The 17,443-nt window shown below is 31.2% G+C and overlaps 1 protein-coding gene across 3 annotated transcripts in view; it reads left to right on the plus strand.

Annotated features, from left to right (window-relative positions):
• The first annotated feature begins 243 nt into the window (after positions 1–243).
• LOC123720386 (somatostatin receptor type 2-like) overlaps positions 244–17,443 on the plus strand; it is a 95,403-nt gene continuing 78,203 nt past the window's right edge. For all 3 annotated transcript variants that reach the window (XM_045676972.1, XM_045676974.1, XM_045676973.1), the window contains exon 1: positions 244–418. The gene's annotated coding sequence lies outside the window, so the exon portion shown is untranslated. The remainder of the gene's footprint in view (positions 419–17,443) is intronic.

The following is a 17,443-nucleotide window of genomic DNA, read 5'->3' on the forward strand; positions in this document are numbered from 1 at the left end:
AAACTATTTGACTGACTTTTAAAATGTATTATAATTTCATTCTATAGCAATATGGGATTTTTATTTGTCTCGTTTTTATTTTATTATATGCATGTGATTTTTTTTACTTTAAATAAATTAATGAATGAGTATTGAGAACAAAACCTACTGAAGAGATCACGCTACGCGACTTCTACATGCTACAATGCTACGAGCGCAGCTACAATTATTGTCAGCGTTGAGCGTTTCAGTAAGCGGCCGACGCTCCTACTAGACGGTTGTGTGCTCTGTAATTGCAACAACGTAAAACTTTATACGCCTTTATTGTCGAGTGCAAATAGTTAACTTGTAGTGAGACATTTGTATAGCTGTAATATAATTGCTATTAGATATAGATGTTATGTGTATTAAGATCATTTGCCTGAAATTTCATCATTAGGTAAGTAATATTTAATTCAACTGAAAAATATATTATTATTTATTATCGAAAATAATAATTAAGTTACGTATGCATTTTTAATATGAATTGAAAAGAACTTTAATGATTTCACAAAAAATGTGTAAAATAAAAACGTTTTAAGTTAAAATTAGGGATTTAAAAAAATGGATTGAATGCAACATAAACTTTTTTACGGAATCATTACATACAAAATGTACTTTACCAAATTAAATACATCTATAAAGTACAGTAACATCATCCTCTTATTGATAAAAAAAAAACAAGTAACGATTGAACAAATCAAAGTAAAAGCATTTCAAAGAAATTGTAATTGAATAATAACCAAAACGAATAATAGAAATTGCTGACTTCTTTTTATTTTCACGACAAAATCGCGGCTGATTTTCTTTTATCTCATCGTTTAGCATTAGCATAACGATTTGAGCTATCGGCGCGCCCTCCGGCTCCGCTCGACTCGTTCTGTTATCTGATTAGAAACATGAAAGGAGCACTGTAACCATGACAACGGATTATCTATCGAATAACTTTCTCAGCATAAGCACTAACCAGGACTTTGAAGGCAACAAATGTTGTGCATCGTGTATGTAAGATATATAAACCTCGTGATTTGCTTGGTTTAATTATGTTATAAGTATTTTAAATTCAAATTTATACCTTGTCACATTTGAATAATGGTTCCTGCAAATAACATTTAATATAAAAAAACCTGAAGTTTTATGGGTCATTGGTCACAAATGAATTTAATATTGTAGCAGTTTTAAATTACTTGCATTTTCTGTCAGTATTTAAGTCAACGATACGTTATTTAATCAGCTCTACGCTTATCAGGAAAATTCTCATATCCAATATCCGACGAAGCCGACACATCCGGTATCTATGAAGTATAAACTATTATGCTTATGAGTGCAACATAATGTATACAGTATTATATACCTTGGACCTGATCAGAAATACAAATACCAAATACATTAAGCAAATTTAAACATAAGGTCCACAAATTGAGCTTGAAATAGGCTGTCACAATTGCTTTAAATATATCAATTTGTAGTCTTCTTTTGCGTCTTATTAGTACATTGGTCAAAAACCGTTTCCCTCGTAAAATTATTAATATATGTAAAATTTATGGTGTATTTTTTAATTAGACCCGATTTAATTTTTAAATATATTCTGCAGAGGCCAAAAATGTGGCACGTTATATACTTATTTCTATATCACTTTAATACTATATATATAATTTTATTTTAAACATATCCGAAATACGTAAATACAGTCAGAAACGAACTGTAATGACTAATCTAAAATTTAAATTCATATTTCGTAATTAACGGTTCCACATTTTGAATGAATTCTATTTTTGAATATTTCAACAAACCTTTCTTTCGAAATTTAACTATGATATATGTGAAATGACAAGTAGCTCACTTCTGCCAACATTTGGCTATATTATGCTCGGAGCGGCTGGATGCGGGATCATTAGGTGCACTTGTTACACACGTGACACACATTTCTGACTGATAAAAACTCAGTTGAAGGCTGAAATTTCGCGATTGCCAAATCCTTTATAAGTAAAGCAGTAAATCCGAAACCCTTTTTTACTTAAAGCCCTTTCTTGTTATGATAGGACGTGATAGTTTTGTGAAGCGTACACTAGCTATTTCGTAAAGATAACATAAAGTGTTTTTGCCTAAATTTAAATACGCCATTTAAATATTTATACTTATACTTTAGCATATGTTAAAGTTGTATTAGTTTGAATGTTTATCGTAATCTTCGTGGTAAATTCAATCACGAATGATATATTGATTGCGTTAAATATCAGACACTAATAAAATAGATACATAATAATTTTATTTACGTTTATCTTAGCATATATTCATTTTATTTTATACGAAAATTAAATATAAAAAGGTGCAAGGCTTTTTAATTCGTAATAATAGTATAACTATGGCGGCAGTTGGTTGATTGCTACTGAGTATAGTACTGTGGTATGAAAGCCGCGTGAGGGAAGAGGGCCAGGGCCGCCCACCGACCTTGCACTATTGTATTGCAAATTAGCACAAAAAAATCTTCCCATTGTGATATGTGACGCAACAATGCCGTGTCATGTGCGACACTAAAACCAGACCTCTTAAAATTCTCAACTGCAAAGTTCTATTTTATGTAGTAGCTTTATTTTCGATGCATAAAGGTGTCATAGAATATTATGAAGTCTATTTGTGATCTATTTAAAAATAATTAAAGTTAAGTGAAAGTCTTCTTAGCTAGTTTAGATAACTGTTTAATTAGGTTTGAGCCACCTATTTGGATATAAAAATATTAGCATATTTCGAGGTTTTGTGACACTTTCACACTCTTCAATAGAAGGAAGTACATTGTAAGCTTAATAGGCTATTTCTCTATGTCAGACATTAATATATCTATGCAGCAGGCAACAATCGAATCTGCGTTAGTAATTATATCTTCATCAATGTCCCACACCCGGAATTACGGACACGCTATGATGTGGTATTAATTGTTTTGCTATACCATACCGCATCTCTCTATAATGTTGTTTACGGTTTTGCTGTACCGCTTCAAAAATAATTTATTTATTGCAAGAATATGGTACAAAAATGTGTAGGTACAATAGTAAGTTCGCATATTCTGCCACACACAATGGCGCGCAAATTTGTCTTTAAAGGAATTTGACATTATTAGTCAAATGAATTGGTAAATTCTTATATTATTTGTATCGTACATATCATATCATACGTTATTAAATTTATATCAAGTATAGTGTCTCACGCAAATAATCTTTATTGAATCATACATTAGACTCTAGTCGGAAGATCTTTTAATTCTTTTGGTAAATTATTGTTAAATATCTATATCATTTGAATCGCGGTATTCAAAATAAAAAAGCATTTCAATACATATTGTATATGAAATAAATAACAATTAATACATATATGTTGAATAAATTATGCATACAACCACGCAAATAAAAACAATGCGAGAGTTTTTAAAGGGAGAATCAAAAGAACAATATCATAAAATGGTAATGTAATTTTTTGAATTTTGTAGATATATTTATTTATTTATTCACTCTTCATTACCTTATACATAAACATACGTGTAAAACAGCAGGTTTCATAAGTTATCGGCCTTATCGCTAAAAAGAGATTTCTTCCAGGCAACACCAATATGGAGCAATAAAAAAGAAACATCTACAGAGGGTAAAGTACAAGAAGTGCATAAATAATTAACAAAAAAGAACACAAAATAACATGTAACACTTACTATAACTAAAATAAAGAAAAACATAATAATATGTATAAACAGATATGTAAAAGCCAAGGGTAAATTGAGTTACAATCAATATGTATATATATATACTACCCGGCAAACGTCGTTTTGCCATGTAAATTATAGGAAATTTCTTTTTAAATTCAAAAAAAATAACCTATCTACTATAATAAAAAAATAGGGGTTGATCGTAGAGGGATGACAATTAAGCGCTTATATAGCGTATTTTTGTATGCTGTTTAAAAAAAAATTGCCGTTTCGGAGGAGTATGGGAATGAACATTGTGACACGAAAATTTTATATATAGAGAGATACGTAGCTTATTACAAGGCAGAAGAAAATAATCAAAAATAATAATTTAAATAAATTTAAAGACAGCTCGTCTGGTATCAATTGGTAAGTAGTTCCAAAGCATACTTTGCACAGTAAAGGAGGAGTGATAGAATTTAGTTTTATTAGTACGAGTTTCAATAATTAGATTGTCTAGGGAACGTAAATCAAAACCACTGCCAGAGAGAAACATACAATTTTGCTTTTAGTAACTAGGAGAATTAGGATTAAAAAGAACATTATATAGAAGTTGTAAGTGTGCATCTTAGGCCACAATCGAAACGATAGCCCATTAAGCTTTCTTCGGAACTCCGAAATATGGTCAAATGGACGAAGTCCAAATATGAATCTGATGCAATCATTTTGTATGCGCTCTGAATTATCAATGCAACTTAGTTAAATCTGGATAACGCATCAGCGTTATCAAGAATAGCAAGTAGTACAGAATGATCAAGAGAATTTTAAGTAGAGATAGGCAAAACATTGTGTAACCTATTAAGTACGTGAGAAGAAGAAAAGAACCTCCTGCTCAGGTCGTTAATTTGTAAAGTAGTATCCAGGTTCCTAGCAGTGGAGCAACATGGAACGACAGTACAATCTGTAGTAATCTAGGGTAAAGTTGACTCATTTATTCTCATTATATACGATGCAGTTCCAATGATGATTGATAATGTACTTGCCCTTATGAGGGTTTATCTAAAGACCATGCGGTACGCCAGCGAAACATAACACAATGAAGAAAAGCAGTCGGTTAATTTGAGTTGTTGCTGGTCGATCGGAAACATAGCTTTTAAAACAATTAATCACAGATGGGAACATATTAATAGATCGGAACAAGGCAAGAAGAACATCAATGTCTACCGAATTGTAAAGTAAGTATTAAAAAAGTCAAGTAAAATATGTGTTGTGAGTTTTTAATTAACCATGCCATGCCTAATGTCATCTGTACTGTGCCGGACCTGGTTCGTATAGGAGGAAAACCGGATTCAACAGAATGAAGAAGGGTGTGTTCGTTGAGGATGATGGTTAATTGCTAATGAAGAATACATTCAAGGACCTTAGAAAGGAAAGGAAGGATTGAAATAGGATGTAAATCAGAATAGCCAACTGGGTTAGCGATTTTAGGAGTAGGAATAACATGAGCATATTTCCAGAAATTAGGAAAGACACCAGAGGAAACGCAGGTGTTGAAAATGTGTGTTAGTTCCGGAATTCATATGTGGACAATAGGAAGGATCATATCCTGACCAATGCAGTCATAACCAATGGCTATGGACGGGACAGACATGTTGCTAAATATATCTAATACTAAAAATATTTTTCGTTTTAATCTGCAACGGCATAAATGACTACATATTATACTAATTCTAATTTTACTGTATGAAATTTATTAAAACGAGAAACTAGTTTTATTTGTCACATAATTGTATATAATAAAATAGTAAGAAAAATAGAATTTCAGAACAGTTTATTAATATATTAGTTTTAATCCCATTAAAAGTGAAAATGTCTCAAAGTGATCGCACGAGCAGAAATTTCTAATATTCTCCGTAATCTATAAAATGAAATAAATAAGAAATGGGGATATCTCTGAACCAATTAAGTACTAACAAGACTCATAACGTTATTATCTAATTAGTATTATTTCTCATGTCGGTTTTGTTACATGAAGAAATACAATAACATTTAGAGAAACAAAACTACAAGCAAGATTGGTGGGGAAAGTGGGGGGTGGGCCGCGGCCCTTGTTCGAGATAATTGTAGTAAATTGAGACAACTCAGGTACTCACTGAATTAACAACGAATTCAATTCGAAAATTTATCCCAAAAATGGAGACATTTTACGATAAATAAATTAACAAATTAAATTAAATGAAAATTGAGTTTGGAGTACTGTTTACTTGTTTTAAGCTAATCATATGATACTATTGAAAACAGTAAATGTTTTACAAGTTTTGTTCTTACTAATGTTGTAGGCTTGTATAGTTTACTTTTGATAATGATTAAGTAATTTACAATTTAAAAAATTTGCTTAAAAAATAAATTTGGTATAGCTTGCGGACTTAGTTTCCGCACTTAGAATCTCAATAGGTCCGTTGTGCGGTATTAAAAGAAATTTACATACATTTTTTTCGTTCTGATGTGCGGTTTGAAAGCACCTTTTGCCACGCACCACCACACACACACACACCAACACGATTTCGGTTCTCTTAAGAAAATAGCGTACCAATTATTAAAAGGTTGCGAGCCTTCTGGTAATGAGAGTGTCCACGGGCGTCTATATCATCTATAATGAGACTCCTGCCTGTTTGCTCTGTAAAGAAGAATGTCTTTAGGCGCGGTAACTTTTTTCTTATGATACAATCTGGAAATGGACTTCTTTTTCCTATTTCAGGCATATAAATAAAACTAAAACGTAATAAGTTTACAATTTATTTAGTCTTTACATTAGAATTTACATCAGTAACTTGCGCGAACTTTTTGTGAAGAAACTAACACCTTGGCCCCTTTTTTAATATTTATAATATGATAACGCCAGTATCATAGTAAGGGCATGCCGAGGAATAATTAAGTTCAGTAGTATGGAACTATGCAAAACCTAATAAAGTTATCTTAAGCCGCACCACCACTTCCATTTAATTCACTTAAACACACATTCGTATGCATTAATTATATGACTTTAGACATTAATATGCTAATGGAAGATTACTTAAGGATAAGTGTTATGTTCGTAATGAATTTATGCTATTTCTGTTTTTAATCTACAAACCTAGGAATATTTGCAATTAATTGCAACAATAAGTTTTATGAACGAATTTTATTACATAAGTTGGCATTAGGAGCTATCTCACTGTGAATTTATGTTGCATTAACATTATTTCCAAATCTAGTCGAATAATGACTAAATTGTAATAAATAATACGACTTATACCAATTTAATAAAGCGCTGTCCTATACAAGATTACATACATGTTAATAATATCATACATTTATCATACTTAAAATATTTCGCAGTATTTATTTGAAAACCAATTCATTATACATATTGATACTGTCTGAACTTAGAAATGGGATCTCTTTGTAATTTTGCAGTAATATTATGCAGGATGTACTAAAAACAACGGTATGCAACTCTTGCTTGCCGGCTTGCCTTAGATCCAAAAAAAGTCGACGGCGTGCGTCAGGCACAGAAGGCTGATCACCTATTGACTACTACTTTTATCAAATGATCATGAAACAGATACAGAAATCTGAGGCCCAGACCTACTATCTTATTTATAAAACATAATCAGTATTTCCCCGTGTTAACGTTATTCGTCTCTTTCATCATCTTGTAAGAAAGAGACAATGTATTAATGTATAATTCTTATGTAGTTTTGCATTTCTTGCGTTCACCTTATTTAATTTTTTTTTCTCACAGTGATGACCTCTAAGAGATTGCTCGAAAGAGATAAGGATAAGGTACAACAACGATGTGTAAATAAATAAAATTAAATACTTTAGTTAAAGGAGTGCAATCATGCTGATGCAATTTTATGAATGTATGTCTACCTGCTATAAGTAACTTAAGTATAATTTTCACCTGGTAGATTATTTAAATTTTCCATAGATCATAATTTCCACGAGAAAGGATTACTGTATGTAAACTGTAAATATTATGACGCTCGTGTGTGAGCACGTGTGATAACACGGTATCAATGTTTGCTTGCGTTGCCGCCACTGGCGCCGCTATATATCATCGATTATTAATTGTTTTACTTTGATATTTGCATACACCTGTTACGGTCAGCGAGAGTACACTCAGATATTAAATTAAGAGAAAATTTCATAGTTTCTATTGAAATAACGGTATTGCCTTATAATTAAATTTGCCACGTTTTGCCTTGGTATTGGCAGTATTTTAATTAATTGCGCATATAATAAAAAATAAATGTGAATGTTTCGATAATTGACGTGACTAGGTGTTACAGATTCAAAATATACTTTTATTTTAATAAAAATATAGCGGATAGTTAAGAAAATACGAGTAAGCTGTTATAAGCAACGTTTCCGGTCACCGAGTTCTACGCTGACTATTTTGAGTCAGTTCTTTTGTTATATTGCAGTGAAGTTATAATGATGCAACTGAAGTAAACAGGTGATGTGGTTAGTAAATTTCTTATTAAATTTAATAACAATAATTAAATCTCATATAGCTGTCAACGCTTTGAACTGTAAGTCACGTAAGTCTACGAAAACGAAAACAAGTTTCACGTCAATTTTGAAAAAATATTCCCTGTCCATATGTAAATTTAGATTGCAATACTCGAAAATAATTACGTATTATCCGTTATAATTTCACCCTCTACAAGTCTGCATTTTATAAAAGTGAATTGCATGTATAAGATATCTGAAAATTTGCTATGAACAAAGAAACTTCGTGACTATTTTTGTAGCATAAAATAGAACCCTCATATTTTGTGTAATATTTGACAAAGAAATTCAAATTTAAATTATAGTAATTGCTACAATCTTAGATGTTTTATTCCAGTGAAAAATATTAACTCGCGTGCATCATGTATTGGATAACTCACTTTTAATAAACAGCGATAAATAAAAAGTCACTATGGGTGTGGAGCGCAGTTTGTTCTACTAATGGTATTAAAACATCATAAATGTTGCTCCAATACCATAACTTAATTTACTTTTTTCCGTTTATTATCCCTAAAGCAAATTTAGAATCTGTATAATGTTATGAGATTAATGGACCTGGTGGTGTTGTGTGATGTGTTAATATAAGGTTCTATTCCTATAAATAAAAAAAATATATTAAATTAATAGATAACGGAGGCTGATCACTAGAAATACGTAACAAAATGTCTGTTTAAATGAAGTTGAACAACAAATAATTGACATTAAATTAATACATTCCATTAATAGCTGCTTGTGATATAAAATTTAATTTACGTAAAAAAATTAGATAATATTATATCTATATATATATATATGATATATGAATTTGCATTGAATCTAAATTTATGTCGTAGCTACAAGCTTAAGTTCTAAAAGTCGAGCACAATTTTCTGAGATATGCCCACTCGCCGCCTACACTAAATGTGCAAATCTGTGACATAATTATCGTCTTTAGTCGAAACTCGAAAATTATTTCCAATGACTCATTCAAAGTTTCTTTCTTATGTTTTATTAGAATAGCGATTCTAATCTCCATTAGTGCATAATTTGTTTAAAGTTTGAAGCAATATTTGCAATGTTAACCATTGAATGTTTTATAAAGCTATTTGCGTTGTGCCTTGTTATATATTTCATACGTAATCCCTATCCGCTTTTGCCGTTAATGAAGTTTCCCAAGTAAATGTGTTATGCAAGGTGTTTTGTGTATAACGAATTGTAAAGCTTGTGGGAGTTTGTGCTATTTCTTACTTACGACTTCAAGTCGAACATAATAATAATATCTAAAGTGTGGTTCGTTCACTAAGGAGTTTAGCTTCGTATTAAGTCTCGGTGAAATGGTTTTAAAGAAAGTATTTATTCGATATCGAATGATAGGATAAGTTCTTAGCAGGTTTAGAATGCAGTTTAAAAATTAAAATATTGTGTTGCGATGTTGATTGTGTTTAGTAAACAATTTGTCTAAATATTTATTTACTGAAAATTCTAATTATTGATTTAACTATATTTCATTGAAAAGTGAAAAGTTGAAAAGGAAAATGCATGTAATTTAAAAAGTAAGGACAAATCAAAGCTTTTGTCTATGCACGCGGGTTTTATTAATTTTGCACGATCATAAGCAAACTGTAACGTTTATTATCTTGTGCTTTGGGAGTTTAACTAATTTTGGGCAGACACTACTTTACTTAAGTTAAGGGTATATGGTGACTGTATAAACGGTGGAGGGGCTAAATTCTACCTATTTCCTATCCTTAATAACTCGTACATTTACAGTACAGCACAGCAAATTAAAAATACTCAACATAAGTACAAAACCAGATGGAGCTTCTAGTCTGTGTGTACGTGTGTGTTATAATGAGAAGCATGTGAGAATAGCATATCATGTGATTACGGTATGTGAACTATATTTTCTAAATTCTAAGGATGGGACCCATCCCATTGTTATGGAAATAGTGTTTATTATATTCTAAGTCCCGTGGATATCTCGTTCGTTGTCACAGAATAAGTCCGTCCATCCACTACGGCCTTTATGTAAATCGCGCTCGTTTGCATGCGATATGAAACATTTCGATTCGCCCGGCCTGTTTAAAATTTAAATATGCGATAAAACAATTTGTTACTTCGTAAAAAACCATTTTATGTTGATGGCGAGTTTTGCGGCTGTGAGATTAAACGACACAGCCATTTATTTAATTATATATTATTAAGTAGAGTTACGAAGTGCGGAAAGTTGCGTACCTGGATCATGTGTTACGGCATCACCACTACCACCTCACTCAATTAATTATAATGGGTAGAATGCAGGGTGAAGGCGATCGGTAAAACGAAAAAATCATGGCTTCGCAACATAAGGCAGAGGTCGGGTATTGCGACTGCGTAAGATTGGCCTCACCAAAAGAAGAAGAAATTCCAATGAAATCTAAAACTATAAGGGGTGGTTTAACCGCTTAACAAATATAATATATATTATGATTAAGAACTTAAACATTTAATTAATCCAAGCTTTCTCGAAATTTTAAGATAGATATTTGTTTAATTCGAATGAAATCTAAAACTCGTTTGATGGTGTAACGTGGAATGAGTGAAGTGGGCGTTATCTTATCGCAATTTATCCGATTACCACTCATTACGGAGTACGGATCGCAATACCCCTTACCACCCTCCATATCCCCCATACAGCCTACTTCTACATCGTATGTATATACTACGCCTTATTTACTATCTGTTTAGAACATAGAAATGTTTTTTGAAACCGTATTCAAAGAGATTCAATTGAATTTAACAAACAACAAACAAATAAGATTTGACTTTGGCTTGCGTTGACCAACAGACTTATTAGATTGTCTACTGCCACCGTACCTTCTCACGGAACGAATAAAATTAGAAACCTACGTAACTTAAACATCTCTTAGGCTATCGCTATTTAACTATAATATATTAAGAATCATATTCAGAGTCAAATAAATTATGACTAATGGTTTTTATCTACTAATATCAATAATAGCAATAATGATGCACCTTCGCTACTGATTTAAGAAAGAATTAAGATATTTTTTAAATTGAGAACTTATTTAAATATTTCCTTGTAATGGCTTAAGTAATCGTTATCACTTAATAATATGATTCTGAGAACGGCTGTAAGACCTGATTAACTTGTACATTGTATAACGCTGATTGCACTTCGCAATCAACAGTTGAGCTTTTAATGTTTTTCGATAGACGTTCCCTTTTACTTTTGATTAAATTATTTATTACTTGGAAAAAGCTCGTTTTAATTGACGTTTTATAGAGAGTTCTCTTAATAATATATTAGATTGTATTTATAAAAATGTCAAATTAAATCAGCTTTTTAAGTTGGTGTTACACTAACTTCCGGGCGTATTTCCTGATGTAGGGACGGAAACACTCTGATCAGGTTTGAAGAAATTCGGGCATAATTAAAAATAACCAATGGTTTAATTTGTTTACGAGGTTGTTTCGTGCGAGGGCTAAACATATTCAGTCTTACAAATGGGGATTTATGCACATCATATAAGCCTGTTATAAGAAAAATGTATCTCTGTCTGTCTTGCCTGTTATGTATGTCTAGGAGACTTACAATTTACAGCATTTTCTATAACTTTACAATTAGAATATGAAACTAAAGACGTCTTGTTTGCATTTCATTTGTCAACTGTCTAATCACAGATCGAATCTTTGGAAGGCAATTTTTTTTAAATTATATATTCTAATATCTTACGTAATTCCGATGCGATATATGAAATAATTCGTTAAGTCCGCAGAGTTGGACGGTTTCCTTTCAATTTGAAAAATTAATAGCGATTTCCAAACCTGCCGTTTTTCAATGGTCTCCGGAAAGGCTTTCATCGAAGCTCGTTTTGTAAGCTTCGTGCACCGTCGACTATAATATAATGCTTTAAACTTGTAACAAATTTATTTTCTGTTATTGATTCACAATCGTTTAATTCTATAATAAAACAATGATATGAATCTCGCGGTGATTTAAGAATTTAAATCATCTCGCGTAGGAGGTAATATTTATTATGCATTTTTGTTAGAATAAATAGTTCTCGTGTCAATAATGTCCATCCACGAATCATTAAATAATTTATTTGCCGTGACATTGTCGACAGATAATAAAGGGCACAAAGACGACATTTTTTCTCGTTACGACAAAAAGGTACCGATTCGTTGTCATGGCAACCAGACTATGGCACTTGGAGAAGCTTTGATACCCGGGTTCTTGCAAAAAGACACCTGAAACTTGATTGATAGGCTGTAAAGATTAAAGCCTGACGTGATATATAAAATAGATTTTATTGAAAGCTTGATAACATTTATTGCCATTCGTTTGTTTGAAATTATATCGGCCGAAAGGTACAGTTTTGGTATATTTTGGTTACAAGTATTTATTTGTTTATAAATAAACAGAATACAGATATTAATGTTATGGTGGACCACATATTCGACACCATTAGGAAGAGGTGTCATTCATTATAATTTTTTTGTCTATATGTATATATAAAAATGAATCTCTATTTCCCTTGGTCACGGCATCACGCGTGAACGGCTGGACCAATTTCGCTAATTCGTTTTTTGTTGTGGTAGTTATGGTCGGGAGAACGTTCTTATGAAAGAAAAAAATAAGAAAATTTCACGGAAAATTAGAAAATTAAAGAAAACTTAACTTTAAAAAATAAGTAATACTAACTTCTAAAAAATTAGTAATACTAACAAAAATGACTAGAATGACTTGTTTTCGACGCCCGTGAATAGTGTCAAGGTACAGGGTGTTTTTAAAACTAAACTTTATGTTTGTAAAAATAAGTATAAAATAAAGTAAGGAAAATAAACGTGTATGCTTAAATATTCTTTGTTTTATATAGGGAATTTTTAAATTTTAATGTATTTTTTAAATAATGTAATGTAAACTTACTACAAGTTTATTAAATTTGGAATGATGGTCTAATATTTTTCCATATATGTATTTAGGTAATTATAATTAGTTTTTGAATGAAATATTTCAATTGTTTTTATTTACTTTTCATTAAGTAATGCTAGTTGTAATTTCTTTTGTATAAGAATAAAGTTGATAAATGCAAATGTTTGTCTGTAGTCCTTCATGACTTTAATGTCATAACAATATTAATATCGTAATAATCAATAATCCTTGAATGTTCTCTTAAGAGGAAAAGGAAAATTAATATACGAATCTTTATTATTAAATTACTTATTTGTACTTGTAATTCGATATCTTATCTTATTACGTTAATAATTTATTATAAAAATAAAATGTCGTTTTCATTTTAGACATGTTTCGTAACAATAAATGCAATAAATTGCTATTCAGACATCTTATTTTAAAAGGTAAATTAAGTAAGTTCTAAAAGAGTTTATAGACATATGTGTGAAGTGAATGTAGTGGGCTGAAATTGGGACGTGTATATCGCTCGTATATCCATGATACTAAGCTTCTCATGTAAATGAAATATAATTTTGTAATGAGAAATATAGTTCTGTAAACAAAAATGTGTCAATAAATATAATATAATAGGTTCAATAAATTTAAAATAGAAATCTTCAAATCGTGAATAAATCTGAAAACCGGCTGACGGGCTGGCCATTCTCCAACAGGGCTTTAACATCAAACACTGTACTCGGAAAGATCAATTGTACGTGATTCATAATATTCAAGTGTAATGCATTTAAAATGTTGAGTATAGTAATTGCACAATATCTCTTGTGGGTATCGTAACTACTTTAATATAAAAGCAGACAGTTAAGTCTATTATGTCAGAACGGCATCTATTTCACGAATATTTTCACGATTCACATGTGTGTGCTTATGCATGTTCACTCATTAGTTTTTATGTACGTTTGGTCCTTAGTCTAGAATAATAATTTAACATATACGGCCTCTTGAAATTGTCAAGTCCGCAAACATGTGTCAAGGCCGTACTGGCCTTAACATAAAACGTGGAAAATTAGGATACTAGTTACTATGTTTATTTTTTTTATATTAACTTAGTAACCATGGTAACACACAAGTACCCATTTATATTATGAATGATTTTAGTGCTAATTGAATAGCTATATGTAGAGATAAATAAGAATAAAATATTAACAAACAGAATACGAAACGCGAATACTTAAATTTCCTATGTAAGTACCGGCCGTTGTTGAAGGCTCTTTGTGTATCTTTCAAGTTATTTAAGTGAATGGTCCTCAACAAATATGTCAAATGCAGGTTCCTGACAACAATAGGAAAGAAATGTCAATTCCGGTAGTTTCGAGTTTGGTGGCTTTATGTGTTTTGTGTTTGAATGAACATTATAATAATATTATATTATTCCCTTTTCTATTTAAAATATATGTATTGAGTTATTTAGCTTAAGAAGACTCAATAAGGACTACGTATTTTTTCTTTCTGGTAACTAAGTACATTATGCAGTTGGCACTATTTGGCTTCTAGATATATCAAAATAAATATTGGAATAGCCTTTTGCCTTATAATCCCAATATGACGGGAATCGCATTCAGGACTTGTACCACTAAGCTACAATGATTTGGTAAAGAGAACTAACAACACTGTGTAAATACTGCCCAGCTAAGATTCATAGGCACGACCTTCTGTTATAATGTAAACTGATTTTATAAAGACTTCTATTTTTAGGGATAATATAAGAAAAATGTTTATTATGGAATAAAAGATACAGGTATCACTTATACCACGTCATTAAATTTGTATCAGAAGTACCTTCTCATCGGCAAAGAAGACAGGGTGTAGGTCGAGAGAAAAAGCCGGCGTAAAAAACTCTCATCAAAAAAAATCATCATACAAAATTTGTATACTAATTTAGTTTTTAGCCGCGGAGTTTATGTAGGTATTCTTGCATATTACGAGCACTCCGTCAGCTCCGCCATTAGATAACCTCGATTATTTTTACTCTAACATTACCTGTCAGTCAGATGTAACCGATCATAAATAGGTTTATATTATTTGTACTTCCTACATCAGTTATTAGTATTCAAATCACTAAGGAAAATAAACAACAAATGTATATTTATTTTTATCTTCCTACTGTTGGCTGTTCCGTAAGGTAACGTCTAATATTCATTTAAAATGTATGACTGCTATGAGTTACACTTGGAATAAATAGCTTTTATAATAAGAATTACTTTATAAATAGTTATAATAACATTATATAATTATACCTAGTTAATTATGTACCATCAATAATCGAATAATTTACACTGAATAAAAACTATAAAAAAAAACTATAAGACGTCTATAAGCTTCAGTCTTGGCATCAATCTGATCTTTTGTATAGACAATTCACCTGTATCTGACATACGCTATCGCTTTTTGAGTCTTACCTTCACAGTATTAGCAAGTAGATTAAAAATAATTGAATGCCCGAAAGCATAACTTCTGAGTTGACGTACGCGTATACTTACATTGCGCACACTTGCGAACATTAAGCTATAATTCGTTCAGTAATGTTAAATCGAAAAGTTGTTAAGTGTTGTATACAAAGTAGACATGAAAGGTTTAATTACTTAAAAGGCTTGTCAATGAGCAGTAATTAGCAGTAACAAAGCGACGTGTCAGCGATGAGTCGCAAGTTATTTTAATTAATTGAATATTAAAAGTTGATGAAGTGGAGGTCGAATTAATATGGCCCAAAAGTTAAAATCTACCTACTAGCAGTCAAATACTTGCAATTATTTTACAAAATCAAATGACTGTTGTGAACATTCGATTTAAAATTTTGTATTTTCCCTCCTAACTTGTTCAAATGACGTATTATTACAGTTTAATATCTATAACTTGAATGTCAAGGGAAAAATCGGTTTAAGGTGTTTTTGACTTAACAAGAACTTCGAGTTTAACTGCTGAAATTTCGACTTACAGAGGCGCGATTACCAAGTATATTTTTTTATTTGAATCGAGTCGAATTTGAATATCAATTCCAGTTAACTTTTGTAGTATTATACTTTTTTTTCATATTACAACGAATTAATGAAGTAAACTATAAAATATTAATGCACGTGTACAAGACAAACACAATATGTAACAAGCCCCAAACCCGATTTGGGATTTTATTGCTATTATTTCGGGAAATTCCAAGTACGACGTAATTATATTTTACTAACTACGACTTACGGAGTCTTCGTTATTCAAGTTATAGTTACTTGTTATTTTTTTTTTTAGTTATGAAGTCAAATAATTCGAATTAAAAAGCTATTGTACGCTTACTTAGTAGACACACGCCTCTGCAGCTCCATCGGGAGAAAGAGAAATATATATATATATGGTAATACTGGCAAAACATGAGTGTAATCTCTACGACAGATATTTTTGTCTTGAACTGTTAACTTTCTTATACATCTCTACAAGATTGCGGTATTATATTTTAAATCAGTGGATTCATGTACTAAGACTTATTTTGGAGCGCCCCCGTTTTGTTATATTTATAAATGAAAAAGATAATTGGATTGAAGTTCTTAAATAATATGACCAATAAAGAAAAAGAGCATAATTCAAATAGTACGTTGCTGTCGATACATTTCGAAACTTGCCTGCTGTACTAGGGGATTTCTCCTTCAATGGTTTAAAAGTTCCACCTGGATTGTGAATATTTATATATTTATAGAAGCTTGCCAACGATCGACACACTGACACATTGGTACAAGAACAATAAAATAAAATTTTTAATGTGACAAGCACTTATAGGCAAACGTAACACATACGAAGACATAAAAAAGAACTAAACGAAAATCGATTTTGAAGTGTGAGGGGAGCAGCTATGGATATGCAGGATATTTATCAGTTAGTTTTGGCCAAAACGCGTTCTCCGGAAAGGAGTGACAAATCAATGGTAGGATGGCTGAGGTGTCACGTAATTTAAATTTTGTTAAAAGGTTGGGACAATGGACCTGATTGTTAAATATCTTAAATGCAAACGATACATCAATTAATTTTCTACCGTTCTAACTGTACTGTTCTGGCCCTCATTAGGGTAAACCTTAGGTTACCAATTTAGTTATTATATTTCAATTTCTTTCCTATAAATTATTACAAAGCTTTTCAATGCCTGTGCTTATTTTGATAAAGTGTACCTTATATTTTTTTTGCGATGAATTCTCCATACTGTAACCGACGACCAGAAACACCTTCGCATGGACTGGTGTCGCCAAATGTTAGATAGGTTCAAG

The sequence above is a fragment of the Pieris brassicae genome, chromosome 2 (genome assembly GCF_905147105.1).
Source record: "Pieris brassicae chromosome 2, ilPieBrab1.1, whole genome shotgun sequence".
NCBI lineage: Eukaryota > Metazoa > Arthropoda > Insecta > Lepidoptera > Pieridae > Pieris > Pieris brassicae.